Genomic DNA, 13,161 nt, shown 5'->3' with positions numbered 1-13,161 from the left:
ATCTGTTAGTTAATAGATCTGTCAGACAACCCAAAATGGATTTTAATGAGATTAAACATGTCTCTGCAGTCAGTGACCAAACCCACTGATTGGACCAGATGGATTGAGTTATTATGACAGAGCTCAGTGTTTGCGGATGAATGATTCCCACCTACCTGAAATTCGATAAAGGCAACCTCAAGGACCATTTTCATGAAAAGAAAGTTATGCCGCATAATAAGGTTTCTCCAGCATTTAGCGGGTGATTAATTACATTCAATACTGATGTTGAGCTTAATCATTTAGTTTGTGTAGAGAAGAATAAGCTGCCTTAATGCCAGTCTCAGATTTAAATGTGGCTTTTTATCCCTAATAACAATTCTGCCAGAAATTCACAAATCTATTATATAAGGTGTAACATCAATCTTTGACTGGACACTTTCAATCGCCCCGTCAAACAGCAAAGTGCCCACACAGCTGAAGGGCTTCTCAGCTTCCCTCTGGTGCTAAAATGAGTAAGAATCTCCTGGCACCTGGGAGCTCTTCGATTAGAAACACCTTACACAGAACCTATATTCAGGTAATTTTTTAAAAAATGATTCACTTTTATGGTCGGACTGCTCTGCTTCTTGTATTTTTACAATAGTAACTGTACATGGATTCAAAATTATGTTGTACGTTGTTTATCCAAAACTACAAAATATATGTATGTTTTCCTGAATTTCCTAGATATATTCATAATCTTTTTTAAGCTATTATGGAAAAGCTTTTTTACTGAACTAGTTTTTACAAAAGAGAGTTGAAGTCATGGTTTACATTCTTGAAACCTCTTGTGACTGTAAAAGATAAATCTTTTAAATATGTGCTGAAGTTCCAAAACAGCAAATAAAATGCTATTTGCTATGTTTGTCCTATGTCACTGATAATATGAGAGAATTAGAACATTTCTGTTTGCATTTCCATCAACAAGACACTCCAATCCACTTTTTATGTTTCTCTAGTGTCTTATGCACATGGTGGTCCAAACAAAAGCCGACCAAAGTTCTTTACAAAGAGAAATTACAATGCAGCACACGAGTAAAATAAAGAAAAACAATATCTTTTAAAGGCAGAGAGAAACAAATGTTTGTTGGTAATTAAATGGGATCAATTATGTAAACAAGTAATGTATATTATGGTTCTCAAAGGCGAGCCTTTAGCAGGAATTCAAAGGTGACAACAGAAGGGGCCCACTGGTCCACTGTTTAGCAGTGGCAGAGGTAAAAGCTCTTTCACCCCAAGAGTAAGACTGTGAATGTGCAGCAGGAAAGGGTGACTGTGATCATAAGACCTGGTGTTGCGAGAATATTTTGTTCTGTCATTCAAGTTTTGCATATGAATAATAATAAAGCAATTAATGAAGTTGTTGTGTGTAATATTATTTGTGAAAAGCTGAGGAGGGCTTATAAATATGATTTGCTGTCATACACCACGCTGAAAGTTTGTAAGTTGCAGAACAGTGCTTATGTGGGATCAGTGTGGAATAAGAATTAACATGTGGGCACTTTATACTGTCCTATCTCATGTGCAGATTCAGCACTTACATCTGATCGTTGACAATCAAAGTGTTTTCACACTGTTTAACAAGATTAACACTACGGATAGAAACAAATGGACAAATCACAACTGATCTTTCCTGAGGGGTAGATATTATGCTGCCCTAAAAAACACAGTCCTGCTGCTTCAAACATGAACTCAGCTGTCATGTCATGATGTTCCTAAAGACAGCTTTAAATTGTTCTATGCCTCATACAAGTCTGATACAACTGCATTATCGACAATCTGTCACTAAGAAGCTGCAGGCAGACCTGCTTATTTGTATTCAAGAAAACAGCACACTAACTGTAAATGAATGATTAGCATTAGTATTATGCATTGCATTATTAACGACCCCCCCCCCCCCCCTTTCAATTTGGCTTTCATCATGTTAACCCTTTAGTTTGCAACAAACTGAGTTTCCATATTTGAAGGTCACTAAACTTCATGAAGCATCATTGGGCATGTATGAAAGACTATAATTCCATCTATATATATATTCATATAATTTGCCAGTTCTATAGAAACAAACAAGTACATGGTGTGTTAAACTAAACTTCAGGTATCATGGTGACATCAGGCCTTGAGAAACAGTAATTAACAGTTGCGTCAGGAAAACTGCCAAATCAACATGCGAACAATGATCCGCCTTGGCGACCCTGAACTCACGGGATAAGCTGAAAGGACAAAAAAATAATAATAATAACAGTAAAGGACCTGACTGGGAAACGAGGGAAGGGTAGTATGTGTGCCTGGGATCTGATTAGAGAATCAGTCGTGTGACGGCAAAATGTGTGGACAGCTCAGGGGTAAAGAAATGTCAGAAAGTATTTATGATTGGCAAATTGATAACAAGGAAAATTCCACAGATGGCCCATAACTTAACATCATGGTCCAGCTATCTGTTGAGGGCGTTTCATAAGGTTTCAAAAGGATTTGAACTAGATCATTTTCACCGATTTATTTATTTTGTAATCAGTTAAATACTCTTAAAATGATACCACAGAGAAACGAAGTCAATTTTGGTCTTGAGGGGTTGCAGGTGAAGATGATTGGGAATCCCTGTATGTTCTTTAAACGCTCCAGTACAGCTGTGGGTGGCGCCAGAGTGCAAAAAACTAATGTCGACGAAAAACCAACACGAGTTATGGGTTAATCTGCCCGGAGAACCGCTCCATGGCTCCAACAGTCTCCACATCCCGCTAGAAAGATGCTGTGTGAATCTTTTCAGCGGGCGGTCGGACTTGCCACCTGTCAGGAATAGTAACCAGGCTACATCCCTGCAGACTGTGCCGACGTCTCACACTTTTTTGACTGGAAAACAATTTGGTGCCCGTTTCCCGAACCCTGCATTAGTGAGATGAACACGGACAACTTTATTTGACCGGTCGCGCAGGAGAAAGTGAGCCACACACACACAAACTGGCAACAGTGAGATTATAGACGGAGTGCCTGAGCGCCTCGGAGGCGTCGACCCCTCTCGCTTGGAAGATTAGGGGGTTGACTACGTCTGAAGGACACTAAGAACAGGATTAGGCATTGACCAGTCCAAGCTACTTCTCATCACTCCTACATATTGTCCTCTGAATATTTACGCAATGACCTTTGGCGCACTTGGAATACAACGGATGCGCCTGTGAGGTAAGAACATTTTGGACACTGCTGAGCTCGTAAGGCTTTTGGGATTAAATACATATGTGAAATTGTGAAACAGCTAAATTCCATCTCAACACCAAGCAGTTAATAGTTGGTACTTAGAAAATGGCATTCTCTGCTGTAGCCTGTTACGCGCTGGTGCCATCCCGATCCTTTCGAATATCGTCATCGTAAAACGACACAGTTGACAGACGTGGTGTTAGTGGACGGTTATTCCTCACGTTGTACCTTTTTATCACAAACCGTGCACCGTATTATACACATGTCGCCCTGCTCAGTAGATCAAAATCTCCGTGTACGCACAGGGGCTGGTGTAATGGACAGAACACGCACCAACAGGGAGATCAATACTTCTGCGTTTTAGTCTGCGTCCTTGCTGCATGTTTGGTACAGTTACGAGCACCAAGCTGCTGTGAAATGCCTTGACCTCTTCCGATCAGGCATCGCATATGATGTCGGTGTGAGCTGTGTCCCCTCAGAGTGCCTCTATTTAAAGAACACGTGATTTGGATTGCCTAACACAGCGCCATCGTATTTAGCTCTTCCCACGGCAGGAGCCAGAGGACACATCTGTCTCGTTATAAGATATATAACATGGAGTTGACTCAGATAAGATATTTTATTTTGGGAGGTCAGAAATTACTGGAAGGGGTCACATATACACGCAGTTGAGGGTTGAGAGTTGACTCTACAAGATTTAACAAGTTGTTGATCGTAATAACATTGAACTGGCGATTGATGAATAAGGCGCATATTTTAACTTTGAACTTTTTAAAAACTAAATGCACACAAGCTCACTGATCACCCAGCATAATAATAAACTGTCTCATGACTTGTCTACTCATAAATACAATGGCAAACGACTATGGGTCAAGTGTATTTGATTAGATGAATACATGTGATGTATACTTCTCAGCTCAGTGTAGTTTGGCTAAGACTTACCAGGTTTACATTTTGAGACCTGTAGCACATATACTTCCCTTATCCTGTCACACATTTTAATCTGAGTGATTGTAGATTGCTCCAGACTGCAGGTTGGATACAATTAGTGAGATGAAATATTGATATTTTATATTTGATTATCTGCATAGTGCTGCTTACAATGTTCATCAAAACAAACCACTTAACCCCATTATCCTGCCCTTGAATGAAGTTTTTACATCCTCTCCTCAGATGACATATGTTATTTAGTGTGATCTGCAGTTCTGAGCAGATACTGTGTCATGCATAAGTAAAGGACGAAACCAGTGATTTAACACCTTAAACAAACAGAAGGTACAAAGTCAATTACTGCCAGTCAATTTAGCTTTTGCAAAAATGTGCTGGGTTCTCTAAATGTTTTACATGAAATATCAAAGTGACACTCCCACACTAAATCACAGAGCTTGGCCTAAAACTCACAGACACAGACTTCTGCTTGTAAAACCCATCTTTTAAACTAGAAATGTGTAGCAGTGTGCACTTTCTTAGCAGGACAGATGTCCCACCTATGAGTAGTTCTGATTAGACAGACCCTGCAAGCAACCCTGTTGGTTCAGTCCAGTGCGTAGGTTGATCCAATGTAGCAGCACTTTCTCATCTTTTTACCCTTTTCCTGTCTCTCTGCTTGTCTCAGCACCATTTCCTCCACCCCGTACTCCTAAAGAAAATTTAACTGGCTTTCTCATCAGAGTTCCTCATCATCATATTTTCAGCCTGACATTTGCTATTGAAAATTATGCTACTTTGTAGATTTATTTCGTTGCTAACTGCTGCGTGTTCAATAACTACTTCGTCACCTTTCTGGCTGTGATCCGTGATCCAATGAGAGCACAGTGTAACTCATGAGCACACAGGACTTACAGTACCGAACCACTAGAATGGGCCTTTAAAAAGCCTTGCTGCCGGATGTATTCAGCAGTCTAGGGTCGGGCTAGTTCTTTCCAGAGGCTCACATTTGGGAAATGAGAGATGAAGAGCAGTGCCTTAGGCCAGCCAGACTCCATTGATATTCTGCCTGTGTCCTGCTCCATAGGCAGCCCATTGTCATGGCTCACTCAGTGGGATAGCATGATTTGAGGGGTATGGAAGAGAGTAGAAAGCCAGCTTGGAAGGAAACTAAACATTCATTTATTGAAGGTTAAAGACATGTCCTGACAGTAATGGCTGATAGCCTGTACCTGTGTGTGTGTTTGTGTGTGTGTGTGAGAACATTGTGCAAGATGTTGTACTGATAGACTTCTTAGAGCTGAATTGCATTTGGGTTCATTTGGATCTAATTTGTTAATTACTGTCATGGCTGTGTTTTTTAAATTTTCTCCAATTATACCCCCTAAAGAGGAATTACCACCCAATGCAGGTGCATCCCAGGTTTGAAAGGGTGCAGCTTCCTTAACATCAGGTGCCACAGTGCCACACTGTGTGGCCACTCAGCCCCTGGAAGATTCATGGCCAGCCAAGCAGAAAGATTTATCTGTCGCGAGTACGTGAAATTGCAATGCTCTGCAGTATTCTGTCCAGGGCCAGCGAGAGAGACATGTCCACCTTTGCTTTGGGAAATAGAGAAGTAACAGAGAGGAGTAATGCATGAAAAAAGTAGCAAGTAATAATGTCTGCTTGTGGTCTGTGTCAGGTAGAAATAATCGTGGTGACTAATAATATACAAACCTGGTATTCCAGGGACTAGTAGTTAAGATGAATGAACAAACCTGTTTGCCTGGAACGGGAGACAGGTGGAAGTAGATGAGGCAAACAAGGAATAAGCAAATCTTATTTGCTAACCTGGCATCCCGGTGCTTAAGAGGTAGTGCGAGATTAGGGAATAGTGCAAATTTGGCAACCCAATTCAACGGAAGCCGCTAGAAATTAGCTACAGGTCTTTGTATGGCGCATGGTGTTGGTAGGTCCTCAGTCTCACAAGGTGGAATTTGTATAGTTTGAAGTGTTCTATCTTTAATGGAGATGGTCCATGTCATACTAGCTAGGTGATGTTTAGCTGGTCCACACGCTGAAGAATGAGATCCAGCTTCACCTACCACGGGTGTAGGTGTAAAGTGCTTTGAGATGATTTTGATGTGAATTGGCGCATATAAATAAAGTTGAATTGAATTGTGATTAAGTAGATGAGACCGGAGCCGACACGTGGTGGCCGAGCCGATAGCTGTGAATATGGCGTGTGACGTGGTCCTAACTTAACTGTTCGGCGGGAGCAATGGAAAGATGGGAGGAAACTTGAGATGGCTGCTCACCCTAAAGTGCATCTGTAGCTGCCTCTGTCGAAGGTGTTGCTCCGCGGTGGTTTGAGCAGGTCTGCAGGTCAGACGAGCGTCTTGAAAAGATGAGTTGCTGTTGTTGTTTTTTGTTTTGTTTTTAGATAGTTATTGCTGGTAGTCTAGATTTGGCATTTCGATCTGCGAGGCTTCAGGAGGACATTTATAGACTGGAAGGGGGGTGTTTGAGGTGTGGTCCTGCTCCTGAACTTAAGATATCCATTACAACATCAGCTCAGACTTGAGGTGTTGTGAGGTTATAGCCAAAAGCTTGTAGCTGCAATCAGCCATCATGGCCAGCACCCGAGAAAAGCTAGGGGATAAAAACTCTAAAACTCTCTGCAAAAAGCATAAAGCTCGATGTACTACAATAAACTAAAACTGTGTCAGCACAAACACAAAAATATGCATATTCACTTTTAATCTGATTTATAAAGGCACATGCATGATTTTATCTGATTTTTATCTTATAAAGCTCAATCAATATGTAAATGGTAGCACAAGCCGTCTTACCACTCCCACTATTTGTCATAAATAGATGTATAAATGAACCATCAGTTTGAATGACAATAGTTGAGGCTGCTCCACCTTAAACCCATCAGAATGTTTGCAGATCTGTCAATTATGCTATTGACTTATAGTGCTCATATTCAGACAGACTCCACATAGTGGCAACTTCATGTTAAGAGGTTACCGATGGAGGGAAAAATAAAATAAAGTCTACCTAATCTATATTCATGCCTATAAATGTGTAGGCTTCAAATCAAGAACAAGAACAAATAATGTAATATTACTCATGGTCTATGGATGTTCACTTTCTTCCTCCTTATTCTGTATTTATACATTTTAGATTACATATGTAGAAGGGTGGATGCATGGTTTTAGTGCACAGACATTGGTCTCCACTGAAGCATGAAGGGAGAAGATAAGTTATCTCAAAGTGGCAACTCCAATAGCACTTAAAATTAGTGGAAAGGAAACTTGATATGAATATTAAAACCATGTTTAAGGGTCTGTCCTGCTCTTATTTTCATATGACTTTCTATTCACTGCTGTCCGTTCTTGTCCTGCTTCCTGTACCTCTGTTTGATCACCTGTTTTTGAAATTTTACTACACATGTATAGGATCAGTTTCTTAGCCATGGTATCAGGCAGAACTCTTTAATGAGCACAGTCAGCTAATCTACACCAGAAGCTAACAGAATGCTGAAGGCTGCTTCCACCCTGTTCAGTCTTTGTATGCGGACTTTTATTGCCGACTCGGCAGTGGTGTCTTGTAGGGAGACAAGTAGGGGTACCAAAAAGGAAAAAATAAAAATAAAAAGTTTGGGAATTCGGAGCTTTTGATTGGAGTGACAAATACTGCAAAAGTATGGGTGTTAATAAAAAAATGTTCCTTTGTTTTGAAAATGACAACTAAGTGTCTTAGAGAAGAGAAGGGCTTTGGTCAACAGTGGAACAAGAGTTGTGCTGATTGGGTCCCTGGTGTGTGTTTGAGTGTGTGTAGGCCATATGTAATCTTGCCTTCATATTAAACTGTCGTCAGATGTTTGACGGATAATGAGGCTTCATAATTGTGTTTTGTCTTTATTGTACTGTCTATTTTAATAACGGGGCCGCAATGAAAATGCCCTGCAATCTTGTGAATTGCACTAATTGCAAAAGGGAAAATTAAGCAGTTATGCTGTTGATTTCTGGCCCTTTGTACTTTGAATCAATAATTAGACTGAGAGCTATTTGTTGTTTACTTGCCCTTCAGTTAAAGTCAACCTAATGTGCAGGAACCAATCTGTGCATCAGCAAGTTGCCATAAAAAAAATATCTCCTAGCAGATGCCTGTTGAAGGAATCATTCATTTTTCTGTTTGCTCAAAGAACCAGTGAGAGTTGTGTTCTCAAAAGAAACTGCTCAAGAGAATCAGATATGTAGATTATCTTCATCTATATTTTGTGAGGAAGTTCGCGAGCATCCATATGTTTGCCGATTGAGATTCTATTAGCATAAATTAATATTTGTCCCAGCTCCAAATAAACACTGCTGTACAAAAAGCAAATAGAAAGGATGGGTATGAATTACCATACTATGATAATAGCTTGACTAAATATTGGCTGCACCATTTGTAGGTGTGAACGGATAGCATAACATCCATGATTTAATTTCACACTTCAGTAAGAATATTTATCTGAGCCTGGGGTGGCAGGTTATAGTGTATGTTATGTAACTATACTTTGCAAATCAGTTGCATGGATGTTCATTATTATGCATTTATGTGGTTATTAGAATATTGTGACTCAGATCACAGTAATCCATGTTTTTTTTTTTTCACTTAATCAGTAAATGCATTCACTCCCTTCAGGATTTTCCGATGTTGCAATCACGAGTACTTCAACAGTTCTGCGTGAGTTTGCGATTTTAAAACATTATAAAAATATTGCAACATCCATTCATCTCTCCATTATCTTAACCACCTATTCTGTCCTGGGTCACAGGTGGCTGGAGCTTATCACAGCTGTCATTGGGGGGAGAGGTGGCAAACTGGTGACATGTCACCAGTCTACCTCAGGGCCAACACAGAGAGACCTACACAGACAGACAACTATTCATCCTCTCATTTACACCTACGGGCAACGTAGAGTCCCCGATTAACCTAACATGCATGTCTTTGGACTGTGGGAGGAACCCAGAGTACCGAGGAAACCTGAAACTAATTTTACTATATTAGTAAATTAAAGCTTTAAATTATTCTTGCCAAGTGTTGAGGGTTTAAAGCTCCAACATTGGCATCCCTCCAGTTGCAATTTAAAAATGAAAATACAGTTTTATATCTGGTGCTGCTTTTTTAGACTGGTCATTTAGTTTTAGGTTAGCACTGATGTTGCATCAGGAACTTATATCTATTATGTTTTTGTGAAGAATTTCTAACATTTCCAAACATCTAGTTTGTGGTCAAGGTCCAAGGAAACCAGCTAAGACACTCTCCCAGGGATGAATCCTGAAGACCCCATCCACCTCATACTAATGAAGCATCTTCAAATTTCCATGCTCTGTCTTTTTCACACTGAAACAGACAAACACACAGCCTGAAAATAGTAAGAGGCTATGGAGTGCAGGTTGTGGGACCGCGATATGAGTGACATTTTTATTTCACTGACTATGTTTTAAGTCACTGATAACCCAAAGGTACTGGTTATTTTTGTTCTCACCACATGTACATTTTTCACAAATAAATATACACACAGGTAGTGTCTGATGTTGCTGAGCAGTGACTTGTGGCCTTGTGGTTGTTTTACCGACATGTTCTTATGGACTCAGCTAAGAGGATATGTACTAATAATATTTGCCGTGTGTGATTCATTCACAGGGTTATGTATATACATTTTTTGCTTCCTTCATGTTTAAAAAAAGTTTCAAACTCTTTTTACAGCTTATTTATATTTATGTTAAAATAGGAAGTGCGTGTATTCAGAAATAAATGAAAACAAATATAGCAGCAACAGTAGTTGGCTCAAAAAAAATATTTATATTTCATTTTTCAAATCAATTCAATTTAACTTTATTTATAGACCGCCAATTTACAACAAAGTCATCTCAAGGCACTTTACAGAATAAAGTCCAGACTACACAAGTATGTAGAAGCAACCCAACAAAGCCTCCTGGAGCAAGCCATAGGCAACAGTGGAGAGGAAAAACTCCCTTTAACGGAACAAACCTCCAGCGGAACCAGGCTCAGGGTGGGCGGCCATCTGCCTTGACCGGTTGGGGTGAGTGGAAAGTGAAGAGAGAAAAGAAAAGAGCAACAAAAACCAACAACAAAATTTGTGTCCTACCAACCAACAACCATTATACATGTTGGTAGGACACAAATTTATTGGTATATAAGGCACCAAACATGTCAAAACCCTGTAAATCTAAAAAAAATTAAAAAACCCACTTTATTCTTTATCACATCCACTAACGCTTTATGCCTGTGTTTAAAAAAAAAAAAGTGATATGGTTGTTAGTTGCCTAAGTTCTTAATTGTTTTTATTTTTTTTTTCTTTATAAGAGCCCTGTTTATTTCCATAATACTTTTGGGCCACTAGAGAATCGCAAGTTTATGTGCTCAGGTTTTCTTTGCTGAGACACGTCTCCAAATATCTTTGATGTCAAACACAAAGCAAGTAATCAATTACAATAAATAAAAGAATGATGTCCACATGAACAGTTTTCATTATACTGATAAATGCATTTATCTTGGCGGCATGTTTTTTGCAAAAATGGTTCACCAGGACTTCTGATGTTTACAATTTCATGCATGCAGTCAGCGTGTCATCATACAGTAAGTCGCTCCCATTTGAGAAAAGGAGCCGTAGAAGGAAAAAGCTAAACAAAAAGCAAACAGAGCTTGAGATGCAAAAGCCAAAACAAAACAACAATGCCAGAAAATGATCGGTGTAAGCTGGGGGAGGTCTGATTTTCTTAGTAAATATTCAAGTATAAATGTGGGCACTGTCATTGAAATATCTGTGTCTTTCTGTGGCTCTAAATGTCCATAATGTTTCAATCTGTTTGAGCAAATAACTACTGCTGTCATTATTTCTGGAAATGATATCAACAGATCATTTAGCTGGAGGGTTTTTATATTTATCTGTCCGAAAACAATATCCAGCCCATATCTGAGAGCCTTCTTAAAACATTTTTTAAGGTTTTAGTATTTGGAAACATTACAGTATTTTAAAATTTTCACTTTTGATTGTGTAGGTACCTTTTCTCCAACTGTGCTCTCCCTAGGAATTTGACTGTAGACACATAAATTAGACGGGTAAACAGGCAGATTTATTGCAGCAGCCAGTTTCCATTTTGTTCTGCCCTCAAACAACAGAAAAAAACTATATATAAGTTTACCACATGGAGATTTAATGCATAAAATTGATGGATCATAAGCCCGAAGACTGCGAGTAATTTAAATTCAGTTTCAGGTGAGAATAAATAAAGCCTCCTTATTCCGCAGGTGACAAAGTCCATTTTAAAGCTCATCCACTGCCATCTTGTAGGTTCCTTGGGATATAGACTTCAGGCTAGTTTACTTTGCTGGGTTTGTTTTGGCTCTTGCATGGGTTTTCTTTCGCATTGCACCATGAAATACCCAAACGGTAAAGAATATTTACTTTCCCAAACTTTTGTTCTGTGAAACCTAAATTTCACCAAGGCTTTCTTACATTTTTTATTTATTTATTTATCATTATTTATTGGTGCAACAAAGTAGACTGAGTTAAACAAAGTATACTTGTGATGGATGTGGGCTGAAAACAATAAACCCATTTATCACAAGAAGGGGACATTATTGTTTTGACGTCTGCTGCTAATCAGGTCAGATGAAGTAGAGCTTGACTTGATCAAAACCAATGTAGAGCCTCATTTGTAACACGCGCTCCATTAGTTGCCTTACCTTGAGCAGACTCTATATAGCGCAAGATTACTCCTGTCATTTTGAGAATCGATTCAGATTTCCAAATGCATGTTAGATATTATATTTTCTGCTGGAGGAAACATGTGCCACATATGTAAATTCTTTTGGCGGGGAAGGAAATTAAAACAGTCAGGTTTCAAGCAATGGCTGTGAATAAACCTTGATCTTTTTCGCTTGTTCTGTCAAAGTATGTGCCTTTTAGGATTGTGAGTGTGTCACTTTGTGTGACTTTTTTCATCAATAATGGCTTGTAAGACTGCAAGATTGCAAAAGTCCAGATATATTGTGACCTTTAAGCATTGAGCATGGGCAGAATGCTTGGCAGGAAATAGCACTTAAAGCACTCAACCTATTCTTTACTTTCTTCGTAGCTGTTTTGAGTCCGTGCCATTCACTGACAATAAAAATCTGTTTTTTTTTTTTCAGTTTTTGACTGCGCTTCTTGTTTCTATCTGGATAAAAAAAATGTTTTTTTCGTTGATCATAGTTATCTACTAAAGATTATACATAATCCCTGGGAGGTTTTACAGTAAAATACCTGAAATTTTGGAATAACCTCTAGTTTTCTCTGTGTTTCAAAAAGATACTTGAACTCCTTACACCTTGTCTCTGAACTGCTTGTGGGGTGTCAGTGAGGGAGTCATGAGTCGTCCAGCCAGTAAATTAGGGGGATCTTCACCTAATTAACTTCTCTTTGTAATTGCAAATGGTTGCAGGGGAGCTTGTAAACTGAAATACCATAGCACAGTGCACGTCATGGCACTGAATAATGACTTTCCACTGCAGGCCTTTGAGTTTGAGGCTGCCATTGAACACTGAGTATGGGCAGCTGTCATGAGGGGAACATGTAATTAGATACTTCTTCCAGGAGAGAACAGTGTGGAGTTGTATGAAGCTTGTGTTCACAAATTGGCAGATACTGCATCATGAAAAAAAAAACACTTTTCTGCTGTGTCTGAATGTTACTCTGCATTGATGCGAGAACCTTCGTTAAGGGGATGCAGTTTTCTGACAGGTGGTGGTCAGTTGTAGTGGTTTTGGACAGGCACAAAAAAGTGCAATACGAAAGCTTTTTTCGTTTGGCACTTTGTGACAAGTTGTCCTCTGGCTTGGGTTCACGGCAATAATGGGGACCTTTCATTTCGTGTTCTTGCTGAAATGCTGCAGTCTTCTTGCATGTGCAGTCTATAGCCCGTAATTGTCATGCACCTATGTTTGTTTTTGCATTTGACTTGCTTGCTCTAAATCTGAACA

At 39.3% G+C, this 13,161-nt stretch overlaps 1 protein-coding gene across 1 annotated transcript in view; it reads left to right on the top strand.

The window, feature by feature from the left end:
- The first annotated feature begins 2,706 nt into the window (after positions 1-2,706).
- The window catches only part of LOC137134200 (protocadherin-15-like), a 183,957-nt gene continuing 173,502 nt past the window's right edge, over positions 2,707-13,161 (top strand). Inside the window, exon 1 of the mRNA XM_067518787.1 lies at positions 2,707-3,195. The gene's annotated coding sequence lies outside the window, so the exon portion shown is untranslated. The remainder of the gene's footprint in view (positions 3,196-13,161) is intronic.

This window comes from Channa argus, chromosome 1, assembly GCF_033026475.1.
Source record: "Channa argus isolate prfri chromosome 1, Channa argus male v1.0, whole genome shotgun sequence".
Taxonomy (NCBI): Eukaryota; Metazoa; Chordata; class Actinopteri; order Anabantiformes; family Channidae; genus Channa; species Channa argus.
The sequence above is the reverse complement of the archived record's forward strand: the minus strand, read 5'-3'. Positions and strand labels throughout refer to the sequence as shown.